This window comes from Bufo gargarizans, chromosome 6, assembly GCF_014858855.1.
Source record: "Bufo gargarizans isolate SCDJY-AF-19 chromosome 6, ASM1485885v1, whole genome shotgun sequence".
In the NCBI taxonomy this organism is placed as follows: Eukaryota; Metazoa; Chordata; class Amphibia; order Anura; family Bufonidae; genus Bufo; species Bufo gargarizans.
The window spans coordinates 112,828,769-112,843,473 of NC_058085.1; positions in this window are offsets into that span (position 1 = coordinate 112,828,769).

Below are 14,705 nucleotides of genomic sequence, written 5' to 3' on the forward strand. Positions count from 1 at the left end.
CATACAGTTGTATTTACAAGTAGCCGACCATGTTTCGGGTGTGCCAACCTCAGAGACAGGACCTGATATGACCCTAGTCTACCTGGAGAATTACCTGGCCATCAGGTGCCGGGCAAGTCCTGCATTGTAGTAATGTCCGGTTCATGAACGAATCGTTCTTTTGAATCGATTCCTTTCACTGAACTGGAGGAGTCGATCCATCTGACTGAGCTGGTCCGCTCAGCCAGACTCAGTACATAGCAGAGACTCGAGCAGCAGGGCTTGTGTAATATGATCCTAGAGGGAAAGCCAGGCTTCTGTCAGCCTATCCCCGCCCTGCAACCAATCAGATCTGTGAAGCACAAGCACCGAGTCTAAGAAACTAGTTAGGGTACTTTCACACTAGCGTTTTTCTTTTCCGGTATTGGGTTCCATCACAAGGGCTCAATACCGGAAAAAGACTGATCAGTTTTTATCCACATGCATTCTGAATGGAGAGCAATCCGTTCAGAGGGTTGTAGTCAATGGAGTATATTCAGACCAAGGTCTTGTTACCAGTGGGATACCTCAGGGATCTGTTCTGGGACCCATATTGTTTAATATCTTTATCAGCGAAATTGCAGAAGGCCTCGAGGGTAAGGTGTGTCTTTTTGCTGATGATACAAAGATTTGTAACAGGGTTGATGTTCCTGGAGGGATACACCAAATGGAAAAGGACTTAGGAAAACTAGAGGAATGGTCAAAAATCTGGCAACTAAAATTTAATGATCCGTCTGACAAATGCCATCAGTTTGCGTCCGGATTGCTGGATCCGATGGGCAGTGTGAAAGTACCCTTAAAAGAATCGAATGATTCTACTTAGTTAGTAGACTCATTGTGCCCTCCATACAATAGAATGCCCCCAAAAGTGCCCTTCACTCAGTATAATGCCCCTAAGCACCCCTAGATATAATAGAACGTCTCTTGAAGTGCCCCCTACTCAGTATAATGCCCCTAAGCACCCCTAGATATAATAGAACGTCTCCAGAAGTGCCCTTCACTCAGTATAATGCCCCTAAGCACCCCTAGATATAATAGAATGCCTCCAGAAGTGCCCCCTACTCAGTATAATGCCCCTAAGAACCCCTCCATATAATAGGACGCCTCCAGAATTCCCCTTCACTCAGTATAATGCCCCTAAGCACCCCTAGATATAATAGAACGCCTCCAGAAGTGCCCCCCTACTCAGTATAATGCCCCTAAGAACCCCTCCATATAATAGAACGCCTCCAGAAGTGCCCCCCTACTCAGTATAATGCCCCTAAGCACCCCTCTATATAATAGAACGCCTCCAGAATTCCTCTTCACTCACTATAATGCCCCAAAGCACCCCTCCATATAATAGAACGCCTCCAGAATTCCCCTTCACTCAATATAATGACCCTAAGCACCCCTAGATATAATAGAACGCCTCCAGAAGTGCCCCCTACTCAGTATAATGCCCCTAAGAACCCCTCCATATAATAGAACGCCTCCAGAATTCCCCTTCACTAAGTATAATGCCCCTAAGAACCCCTCCATATAATAGAACGCCTCCAGAAATCCCCTTCACTAAGTATAATGCCCCTAAGCACCCCTAGATATAATAGAACGCCTCCAGAAGTGCCCCCTACTCAGTATAATGCCCCTAAGAACCCCTCCATATAATAGAACGCCTCCAGAAGTGCCCCCTACTCAGAATAATGCCCCTAAGCACCCCTCCATATAATAGAACGCCTCCAGAAGTGCCCCCTACTCAGTATAATGCCCCTAAGAACCCCTCCATATAATAGAACGCCTCCAGAAGTGCCCCCTACTCAGTATAATGCCCCTAAGAACCCCTCCATATATTAGAACGCCTCCAGAAGTTCCCCATACTCTGTATAATGCCGCTAAGCACCCCTCCATATAATAGAACGCTTTCAGAATTCCCCTTCACTCAGTATAATGCCCCTAAGAACCCCTCCATATAATAGAACGCCTCCAGAAGTGCCCCCTACTCAGTATAATGCCCCTAAGAACCCCTGCATATAATAGAACGCCTCCAGAAGTGCCCCCTACTTAGTATAATGCCCCTAAGTACCCCTCCATATAATAGAACGCCTCCAGAAGTTCCCCCCTACTCAGTATAATGCCCCTAAGAACCCCTCCATATAATAGAACGCCTCCAGAATTCCCCTTCACTCAGTATAATGCCCCTAAGAACCCTCCATATAATAGAACGCCTCCAGAAGTGCCCCCTACTCAGTATAATGCCCCTAAGAACCCCTGCATATAATAGAACGCCTCCAGAAGTGCCCCCTACTCAGTATAATGCCCCTAAGAACCCCTCCATATAATAGAACGCCTCCAGAAGTGCCCTCCACTCAGTATAATGCCCCTAAGAACCCCTCCATATAATAGAACGCCTCCAGAAGTGCCCCTACTCAGTATAATGCCCCTAAGAACCCCTCCATATAATAGAACGCCTCCAGAAGTGCCCTCCACTCAGTATAATGCCCCTAAGAACCCCTCCATATAATAGAACGCCTCCAGAAGTTCCCCTTCACTAAGTATAATGCCCCTAAGCACCCCTCAGATATAATAGAACGCCTCCAGAAGTGCCCCTCTACTCAGTATAATGCCCCTAAGAACCCCTCGATATAATAGAACACCTCCAGAAGTGCCCTCTACTCAGTATAATGCCCCTAAGAACCCCTCCATATAATAGAACGCCTCCAGAAGTTCCTCCCTACTCAGTATAATGCCCCTAAGAACCCCTCCATATAATAGAACGCCTCCAGAAGTTCCTCCCTACTCAGTATAATGCCCCTAAGAACCCCTCCATATAATAGAACGCCTTCCAGAAGTTCCTCCCTACTCAGTATAATGCCCCTAAGAACCCCTCCATATAATAGAACGCCTCCAGAAGTTCCTCCCTACTCAGTATAATGCCCCTAAGCACCCCTCCATATAATAGAACGCTTCCAGAAGTTCCTCCCTACTCAGTATAATGCCCCTAAGAACCCCTCCATATAATAGAATGCCTCCAGAAGTTCCTCCCTACTCAGTATAATGCCCCTAAGAACCCCTCCATATAATAGAACGCCTCCAGAAGTTCCTCCCTACTCAGTATAATGCCCCTAAGAACCCCTCCATATAATAGAACGCCTCCAGAAGTTCCTCCCTACTCAGTATAATGCCCCTAAGCACCCCTCCATATAATAGAACGCCTCCAGAAGTTCCTCCCTACTCAGTATAATGCCCCTAAGCACCCCTCCATATAATAGAACGCTTCCAGAATTCCCCTTCACTCAGTATAATGCCCCTAAGAACCCCTCCATATAATAGAACGCCTCCAGAAGTGCCCCCCTACTCAGTATAATGCCCCTAAGAACCCCTGCATATAATAGAACGCCTCCAGGAGTGCCCCCTACTCAGTATAATGCCCCTAAGAACCTCTGCATATAATAGAACGCCTCCAGAATTCCCCTTCACTCAGTATAATGCCCCTAAGAACCCCTCCATATAATAGAACGCCTCCAGAAGTGCCCTCCACTCAGTATAATGCCCCTAAGCACCCCTCCATATAATAGAACGCCTCCAGAAGTGCCCTCCACTCAGTACAATGCCCCTAAGCACCTTATACATATAATAGAACGCCTCCAGAAGTGCTCTCCACTCAGTATAATGCCCCTAGGCACCCTTCCACTCAGTATAATGCCCCTAAGCACCTTATACATATTATAGAACGCCTCCAGAAGTGCTCCCTACTCAGTATAATGCCCAAATCAGTGCCCCCAGCTTTCCCTTCTAGCCGTCAGTCAGGTCACCACTGATGTAACACTTATTACCTATCCGGCTCCTGAACTTGGGTTCACTTGCTTGTCAGCCCGAGTCAGCCGAGAGCCGACTCAGCAAGTGAATCGAAGATTCGGTCAACTGCGCATGCGCATTGAGCACCACCTGAGCTTCGGTTCACTTGCTTGTAAGCCGACTCTGCAAGTGAATCAAAGATTTGATTCATGAATCGGTTCTTTTGAATGAACTGATTCAAATGAACCGATTCATGTAAAAGATTCGAACTTCCCATCTCTACTGCATTGGGGACCCTGGCGGTGTTGTTGGCACAGAGCTGCAGGACACGTCTTCTCCATCTGTCCACCATATAGCCTAACCAGACTGCTGCAACCATAGAACCAGAACTGCAAGTAAAAACTGCCATCTGGGGCCGCCGCATCAATGAAGTCACACGTTGCTGTGCAGCAGGGCCGATGCAAGGATTTTTGCCAACACAAGTGAAGCTACATTTTGGCACCCACCCACCTCGCAGCTCACCTGGCCCTGGTCCCGTCTACAGCAACTGGCTTCTCCTGTGTGTGGTCCTGGTATCTTCTCTCTGCTTCAGACAAGTATTTTTCGCCCTCTAAGACACACCTAGGTTTTAGAGGAGGATAATAAGAAAAAAATATTTTCCATTACACCTCAGGTCAGACCAGCAATCAGACCCCCAATGTTAATCAGACCTCAGATCAGCCCCCCCATGTCAGGCATCAGCCCCCATGTCAGCCATCATGCCCCCCATGTAAGCCATCATGCCCCCCATGTAAGCCATCATGCCCCCATGTAAGCCATTATGCCCCCATGTCAGCCATCAGCCCCCCATGTCACATTTCTCCCCCTCCATGTCAAATCACCCCCCTATGTCACATTTCTCCCCCTCCTTTTTACATAATCCCCTCTGTCACATCACCCCCATGTCACATTTCTCCCCCATGTCAGATTTCACCCCCTCAATGCCACATTTCTCCCCCTCACGGCCTCAATGTCACATTTCTCCACTCCATGTCAAATCACCTATGTCACATCAGCCTTCCATTTATGCCGTGCGCTCTGGCGCTAGAGCGCTCATCAGTGATCACCTACCCACCTGTCCTGCTGTTACGGCAATCTGGCTGTGTGTGAGTCAGACTCACAGACACAGTCAGCTCCAGTCCCTGCTGCCGCCGCTGCGCCACTCGCCAGTCACACCCCCCGTGCCACTCTGCGGCGGCTCAACTCACAAGTGATAAAAAAAAGAAGGTTAATTTTTCAGCCCTGCGCAATTTTTCAGAGCGAGTTCAAAACATTGTAATGCTTTTACCATGATGATAGATCATGTGATGGACCATCTGATGAGCGTAGTGACGTCACCACAGGTCCTTTTCCTGTGCACAGCAAAGATGAAGACAGAAGAGATCCCGGCTGCGCGAACAAGTGGATTAAGGTGAGTTAAATTAAAAAAAATTTAACCCCCTCCAGCCCTATTGTACTATGCATTCTGTATTAAGAATGCTATTATTTTCCCTTATAACCATGTTATAAGGGAAAATAATAATGATCGGGTCTCCATCCCAATCGTTTCCTAGCAACCGTGTGCGTGAAAATCGCACCACATCCGCACTTGCTTGCGGATGCTTGCGATTTTCACGCAGCCCCATTTACTTCTATGGGGCCTGCATTGCGTGGAAAATGCACAAAGAGGCACATGTGATGCGTGAAAATCACCGCTCATCTGCACAGCCCCATAGAAATGAATGGGTCCGGATTCAGTGCGGTTGCAATGCATTCACCTCACGCATTGCACCCGCACGGAAATCTCGCCCCTGTGAAAGGGGCCATACTGTGCTTCCTCCAGGATGGTGCCAGCCCCGACGCGCTTTTCGGCAAACCTTCGTCTGGGGGTGGCGTCATCACAGAGGGGCACACACTATATATCCCCATTGGCCAATCCCGAACTCCAGCTAGTAACAGCGTGATTGAAAACACCTGTATCCCAGGCACCATTAGCAGATTAGTTGCTGCTGACGTGTACAGTCACGCAACGAAAGTCATGTGACCACACATAGTCTGTCAGATGATCGCGGGAGTACCGATGACATCCTATGCAAATGAGCGCATGCGCGGGCCCAACACATTGCTGTAGGGACATAATCCCATGCATAATGAAAGAACAGCAAAAGAGGAAAGGAAAGAGAAGGGACGGGAGCGGAGCAGGAGGGAAGAGAAACTAAAGAAAGACCTAAAAAAGAATGACTAATGGTTAATGAGAGCAAGTGACTTATTGCATACATATTAGAATGTGAAGACATGATTTATAAGCACACATAATTAAATGAGTGAAAATGTATATGAAAAATATATATAAAAATAATATATAAAAAAATAAACAAATCTATATAAAAATAAATGTCTATATTGAAGTAAAAAATGTATGTGACAATAAGTGAAAAAATATTAAGTGACAATTAGATCAACAAGTGATAATGATTCAATACTAACCATTTTTTTTTCAAAGAAATCCAAACAACTTTATTTGATTATTGAAATTTATACATGGTTCCGTTTTTTGCGGATCCGCAAAAAACGGATGACATACGGAAACATTTTCAGGAACAACGGATCCGCAAAAAACTGACCGAAAATCGGGATATAGGAAAATACTGACGTGTGAATGTAGCCTTAATGTGACCTATAAACTGTACCACTCAATTGAAAAACAAACAGAAATCTTTGAGGTGGAGGGAAGAAAACTAAAATAATGTGGTTGCATAAGTGTGCACACCCTCTTATAACTGGGAATGTACAGTACAGACCAAAAGTTTGGACACACCTTCTCATTCAAAGAGTTTTCTTTATTTTCATGACTATGAAAATTGTAGATTCACACTGAAGGCATCAAAACTATGAATTAACACATGTGGGATTATATACATAACAAAAAAGTGTGAAACAACTGAAAATATGTCATATTCTAGGTTCTTCAAAGTAGCCACCTTTTGCTTTGATTACTGCTTTGCACACTCTTGGCATTCTCTTGATGACCTTCAAGAGGTAGTCACCTGAAATGGTTTTCTCTTCACAGGTGTGCCCTGACAGGTTTAATAAGTGGGATTTCTTGCCTTATAAATGGGGTTGGGACCATCAGTTGCGTTGTGGAGAAGTCAGGTGGATACACAGCTGATAGTCCTACTGAATAGACTGTTAGAATTTGTATTATGGCAAGAAAAAAGCAGCTAAGTAAAGAAAAACGAGTGGCCATCATTACTGTAAGAAATGAAGGTCAGTCAGTCCGAAAAATTGGGAAAACTTTGAAAGTGTCCCCAAGTGCAGTCACAAAAACCATCAAGCGCTACAAAGAAACTGGCTCACATGCGGACCGCCCCAGGAAAGGAAGACCAAGAGTCACCTCTGCTGCGGAGGATAAGTTCATCCGAGTCACCAGCCTCAGAAATCGCAGGTTAACAGCAGCTCAGATTAGAGACCAGGTCAATGCCACACAGAGTTCTAGCAGCAGACACATCTCTATAACAACTGTTAAGAGGAGACTGTGTGACTCAGGCCTTCATGGTAGAATATCTGCTAGGAAACCACTGCTAAGGACAGGCAACAAGCAGAAGAGTCCAAATTTGAGATCTTTGGTTCCAACCACCGTGTCTTTGTGCGACGCAGAAAAGGTGAACGGATGGACTCTACATGCCTGGTTCCCACCGTGAAGCATGGAGGAGGAGGTGTGATGGTGTGGGGGTGCTTTGCTGGTGATTTATTTAAAATTGAAGGCATACTGAACCAGCATGGCTACCACAGCATCTTGCAGCGGCATGCTATTCCATCCGGTTTGCGTTTAGTTGGACCATCATTTATTTTTCAACAGGACAGTAACCCCAAACATACCTCCAGGCTGTGTAAGGGCTATTTGACCATGAAAGAGAGTGATGGGGTGCTGCACCAGATGACCTGGCCTCCACAGTCACCGGACCTGAACCCAATCGAGATGGTTTGGGGTGAGCTGGACCGCAGAGTGAAGGCAAAAGGGCCAACAAGTGCTAAGCATCTCTGGGAACTCCTTCAAGACTGTTGGAAGACCATTTCAGGTGACTACCTCTTGAAGCTCATCAAGAAAATGCCAAGAGTGTGCAAAGCAGTAATCAAAGCAAAAGGTGGCTAATTTGAAGAACCTAGAATATGACATATTTTCTGTTGTTTCACACTTTTTTGTTATGTATATAATTCCACATGTGTTAATTCATAGTTTTGATACCTTCAGTGTGAATCTACAATTTTCATAGTCATGAAAATAAAGAAAACTCTTTGAATGAGAAGGTGTGTCCAAACTTTTGGTCTGTACTGTAGCTGTGTTCAGAATTAAGCAATCACATTTAAAATCATGTTAAATAGGAGTCAGCATACACCTGCTATCATTTAAAGTGCCTCTGATTAACCCCAAATAAAAGTTCAGCTGCTCTAGTTGGTCTTTCCTGAAATTTTCTTAGTCGCATCCCACAGCAAAAGCCATGGTCCACAGAGAGCTTCCAAAGCCTCAGAGGGATCTCATTGTTAAAAGGTATCAGTCAGGAGAAGGGTACAAAAGAATTTCCAGGGCATTAGATTAGATATAGCATGGAACACAGTGAAGACAGTCATCATCAAGTGGAGAAAATATGACACAACAGTGACATTACCAAGAACTGGACGTCCCTTCAAAATATTTTCTGCATCATCCATTTGCCCAGTGGTACATATCAATGACAGAATATTTCTGACCGGAACATAAGAATAGCTCACAATACCTTATGTGCATAAATGCAGAAGCACTGGGGTCAGGCATAGAGGGATGGCCACATAGTCATATCATCTGTACCAAATACGGAAAAACACATTGGATTACCTCAAAAATGCTAGTCATACAAAGGATATCTTGTGCATAAATATGGAGGCATTAGGGTCAGACATGAAGGTATGGCCACAGGAAGACCTGCGATAAATTCTCATAATCGGTCAGAGTAACTTGAGAATGGAGCTTCATACACTGTCTGTGGAAAAAGATCAGAATCGATTATCTACTTGTGGGGTGGGTAGAGGCATTCCTGGGGCGCTGGATGCAGGATTATCGGCAGTGTTTAACGCCGTTTAAATAGTGTGCTCGATAGTGGTTCCGGTCATGTGACTGGAAGTGATGTGATGAGTTCCATAGAGAGGAAGTCCCAGTTAGCACTATACTGAGCGCAATAGTTCCGGTCACATGACCGGACGTGATGTGTGTGGAGCACACGTGTGCGTTCCATGAACTGTCACATGGGCGGAAGTGGTCTTTGTATGCGTTACACTGGGTACAGTTGTGGATAGGAGTAGATAATTGATCTGGCAAGTACTGGCTGTGTGTTACATGTAACAACAATCACCCGTATTCTTCATATGTCTGGGCTATGGGGTAGAGTGGCAAGACGAAAGCCTTTTCTTACGAAGAAAAGCATCCAAGCCAGGCTACATTTTGCAAAAACACATCTGATGTCTCCCAAAAGCATGTGGGAAAAAGTGTTATGGTCTAATGAAACCAAGGTTGAACTTTTTGGCCATAATTCCAAAAGATATGTTTGGCGCAAAAACAACACGGCACATCACCAAAAGAACACCATACCCACAGTGAAGCATGGTGGTGGCAGCAATATACATCCAAATCAACAAAAGAATGGCTTCACTAGAAAAAGATTAAAGTTTTGGAATGGCCCAGCCAGAGCCCAGACCTGAATCCGATTGCAAATCTGTGGGGTGATCTGAAGAGGGCTGTGCACAGGAGACGCCCTCGCAATCTGACAGATTTGGAGTGTTTTTGCAAAGAAGAGTGGGCAAATCTTGCCAAGTCAAAATGTGCCATGCTGATAGACTCATACCCAAAAAGACTGAGTGCTGTAATAAAATCAAAAGCGGCTTCATCAAAGTATTAGTTTAAGGGTGTGCACACTTATGCAACCATATTATTTTATTTTTATATTTTATACCTAAAAGATTTCAGTTTGTTTTTCAATTGAGTGGTACAGTTTATAGGTCACATTAAAGGTGGAAAAAGTTCTGAGATGATTTATCTTTGTCTCATTTTTTTACAGCACAGAAACCTGACATTTTAACAGGGGTGTGTAGACTTTTAATATCCACTGTAATATATATATATATATATATATATATATATATACACTGTTAAAATGTTATTAAAATGATCAAAAAATTAAAACACAGAGTATGCAGACCCGGGAAACAATCTACAGAAAGATGAGAAACCAGAAGATTCATTGAGGCCCTTTGGACATAGTGTGTCTAGCTTCCAGATCCATCTGCATTCTAATTGAGCAAGTCTACTAGAGGTATCCCCACCTTGGATATTCTTTGGTATACAGTCAATGCCCATACTTTTAGGCCTGAAAAATCACAATTATGGTGGAGTTTATTGAATACGCTTCACATATGATTTATTTTCCATTTTTATTGAGTCATCATATGGTTCTTTTCTCCACTTGTTGATGTAATTGTCACTTAATATCTTTTCACATATTGTCACATAAATGTTTTACTTATATAGACTTATTTTTTTTATATATATTTTTCATATACAATTTAACTCATTTAATTATGTGTGCTTATAAATCATGTCTTCACATTCTAATATGTATGCAATAAGTCACTTGCACTCACTAACCATTAGTCAATCTTTTTTAGGTCTTTCTTTAGTTTCTCTTCCCTCCTGCTCCGCTCCCGTCCCTTCTCTTTCCTTTCCTCTTTTGCTGTTCTTTCATTATGCATGGGATTATGTCCCTACAGCGATGTGCTGGGCCCGCGCTCATTTGCATCGGATGTCATTGGAAGTTCCACGATCGTCGCGTGACTGTACACATCAGCAGCAACGAATCCGTTAATGGCGCCTGGGACACGGGTGTTTGCAATCACGCTGTTACTAGCTGGATTTCGGGATTGGCCAATAGGGATATATAGTGTGTGCTCCTCTGTGATGACCCCACCCCCAGACGAAGGTTCGCTGAAACGCGCTTCGGGGCTGGCACCATCCCGGAGTATGGGTAATGTTTTTTTTCTGCTGTAATTGTTATGTATTCTTTGCACTTACACTTTAAACTGTTTATACATGGGCATTAAATGTGGGCAATTTACACTCATTTCCCCTGTGTCTTCCTCCTGTGGATGCCGCCTTTCCCCCCTGCACTATTTTCTTTGTATGCATTATTCTATTTATTAATAAAGTGAATTTATTTAGTATGCGGTCTAGTTCTTTATTGGATTGCGTTTAACATTTTACCATAGGCATACCTTTTTTTACTACATGGTGTCTGTATGTACGAGCATTGGTGCTCATTATATATGTAGCTTTGTTGGTTTACATTATTGGGAGATACATTCTAATATAGTATATCTTCCATGTACTTTATCTTTAGCTATAATAGCCGGCCTGCATTCAATGCGCTGCCTGTGCTGTTCATAGTGCGCCCTGCGCTGATGTGAATAGGAGGAAAAGGCATATTGGTACACCATAGACTTTTTCCAGGGTGTGGGTGCCCACATAGAGGGCTCTGAGTGCCGCCTCTGGTACCCATGCCATAGGTTCGCCACCACTGCTCCATAATACACTAATGTACAGTACAGACCAAAAGTTTGGACACACCTTCTCATTCAAAGAGTTTTCTTTATTTTCATGAGTATGAAAATTGTAGATTCACACTGAAGGCATCAAAACTATGAATTAACACATGTGGAATTATATACATAACAAAAAAGTGTGAAACAACTGAAAATATGTCATATTCTAGGTTTTTCACATTAGCCACCTTTTGCTTTGATTACTGCTTTGCACACTCTTGGCATTCTCTTGATGTGCTTCAAGAGGTAGTCACCTGAAATGGTTTTCACTTCACAGGTGTGTCCTGTCAGGTTTAATAAGTGGGACTTCTTGCCTTATAAATGGGGTTGGGACCATCAATTGCGTTGTGGAGAAGTCAGGTGGATACACAGCTGATAGTCCTGCTGAATAGACTGTTAGAATTTGTATTATGGCAAGAAAAAAGCAGCTAAGTAAAGAAAAACGAGTGGCCATCATTACTGTAAGAAATGAAGGTCAGTCAGTCCGAAAAATTGGGAAAACTTTGAAAGTGTCCCCAAGTGCAGTCACAAAAACCATCAAGCGCTACAAAGAAACTGGCTCACATGCGGACCGCCCAAGGAAAGGAAGACCAAGAGTCACCTCTGCTGCGGAGGATGGGTTCATCCGAGTCACCAGCCTCAGAAATCGCAGGTTAACAGCAGCTCAGATAAGAGACCAGGTCAATGCCACACAGAGTTCTAGCAGCAGACACATCTCTAGAACAACTGTTAAGAGGAGAATGTGTGAATCAGGCTTCATGGTAGAATATCTGCTAGGAAACCACTGCTAAGGACAGGCAACAAGCAGAAGAGACTTGTTTGGGCTAAAGAACACAAGGAATGGACATTAGACCTGTGGAAATCTGTGCTTTGGTCTGATGAGTCCAAATTTGAGATCTTTGGTTCCAACCACTGTCTTTGTGCAACGCAGAAAAGGTGAACGGATGGACTCTACATGCCTGGTTCCCACCGTGAAGCATGGAGGAGGAGGTGTGATGGTGTGGGGGGTGCTTTGCTGGTGACACTGTTGGGGATTTATTCAAAATTGAAGGCACACTGAACCAGCATGGCTACCACAGCATTTTGCAGCGGCATGCTATTCCATCCGGTTTGCGTTTAGTTGGACCATCATTTATTTTTCAACAGGACAATGACCCCAAACACACCTCCAGGCTGTGTAAGGGCTATTTGACCATGAAGGAGAGTGATGGGGTGCTGCGCCAGATGACCTGTCCTCCACAGTCACCGGACCTGAACCCAATTGAGATGGTTTGGGGTGAGCTGGACCGCAGAGTGAAGGCAAAAGGGCCAACAAGTGCTAAGCATCTGTGGGAACTCCTTCAAGACTGTTGGAAGACCATTACAGGTGACTACTTCTTGAAGCTCATCAAGAGAATGCCAAGAGTGTGCAAAGCAGTAATCAAAGCAAAAGGTGGCTACTTTGAAGAACCTAGAATATGACATATTTTCAGTTGTTTCACACTTTTTTGTTATGTATATAATTCCACATGTGTTAATTCATAGTTTTGATGCCTTCAGTGTGAATCTACAATTTTCATAGTCATGAAAATAAAGAAAACTCTTTGAATGAGAAGGTGTAACCAAACTTTTGGTCTGTACTGTATGTCCAGGATGGCATATACCATATCTTTAACGATGATCATAAATCACTTGAACAGAGAGCTATGCCCCTTTTAGGGTAGGTTCACACTTGAGTTTTTTGGAGGTTTTGAGGCAGATTAGCCTGCAGATTTTTTTCTGCCAAAGCCAAAAGTGGATTCGGAAGCAATTGGGAATATAAAAGGACTTATACTTATCCTTCCTGCTGGGTCCATTTCTGGTGTTGGCTGACAATCCCACAGGCAAATCTGCCTCAAAACCCGTGTGACCCTAGCCTAAGGCCTCTTTCACACGAGCGAGTTTTCCGCCCAGATGCGATGCATGTTGCGAACGCAGAGCATCTGGACTGAATCTTGACTCATTCATTTCACTGGGTCTGTGTACATGAGCGTCATTTCCCACAGATCATCTTTGTTGTGCATTTTCATATGTGTACAGTATTATCTAATGATATTATAGCCAAAATGAATGCACATTGTCTTTAAGAGTAAAATCAGCTTGAACCAAAGTTCTGTTCCTACGCGCTGTAAAACGCTCAACAGGCAAGAACCAATGATTCCCTATGGGAATGGTTCACACCTGAGCGTTTTACAGCGCGTACGATCGCGCTGTAAAACGCCAGACGCCCCAAGAAGTACATGAGCATCTTTGTGGCGTCTTGTCGCGCGTTCCCATACATAGACTTCAGCGGGAACGCGCAACAATGGGCGTTCGCTTGTTCCGGAGCCGCGTATGTGAGACGCCCAGAGAATCGCGCATACAGAGCGCTCAATCGCGAACGCTGAGGTCTGAACCCAGCGTTAGGCCTCTTTCACACGGGTGAGATTTCCACGCGGCTGCAATGTGTGAGGTGAACGCATTGCACCCGCACTGAATCCGGACCCATTCATGTCTATGGGGCTGTGCACATGAGCAGTGATTTTCATGCATCACGTGTGCATTGCGTGAAAAATCGCAGCATGCTCTATTTTGTGCGTTTTTTACGCAACACAGGCCCCATAGACGTGAATGGGGCTGTATGAAAACCGCTAGCATCCGCGGATGCGGCACGATTTTCCCGCATTGTTGCTAGGAGATGATCAGGATGGGGACCCGATCATTATTATTTTCCATTATAACAAGGTTATAAAGGGAAAATAATAGCATTCTTAATACAGAATGCTTAGTAAAATAGAGCTGGAGGGGTTAAAAAAAAAAAACACAAAACAAAACTGGCTTCGCTTCAGGTCCTGAAGAAAGAAGAGGAGCCGGGCTGCGCGAACAAGTGGATTAAGGTGAGTTACATTTTTTTTTTTTAACCCCTCCAGCGCTATTTTACTAAGCATTCTGTATTAAGAATGCTATTATTTTCCCTCATAACCATGTTAAAAGGGAAAATAATACAATCTACACAACCCAAACTGTGAAGAAGTTCAGGTTTGGGTACCAAACATGGTGATTTTTCTCACACGCGTGCAAAACGCATTAAAATGTTTTGCACTCGTGCGAAAATTAAATAAATAAAAAGTAATCGCACATTTTCCTGCGACGCACCCGCATCTTATCTGGCCCAAATCCATGACGCCTGTCTGAAAAAGGCCTTATGTGGCTGAAGAGTCCAAGATGAGTTCATGGCAAGTTCAGTTTATATAAGAGTCATCATAAATATG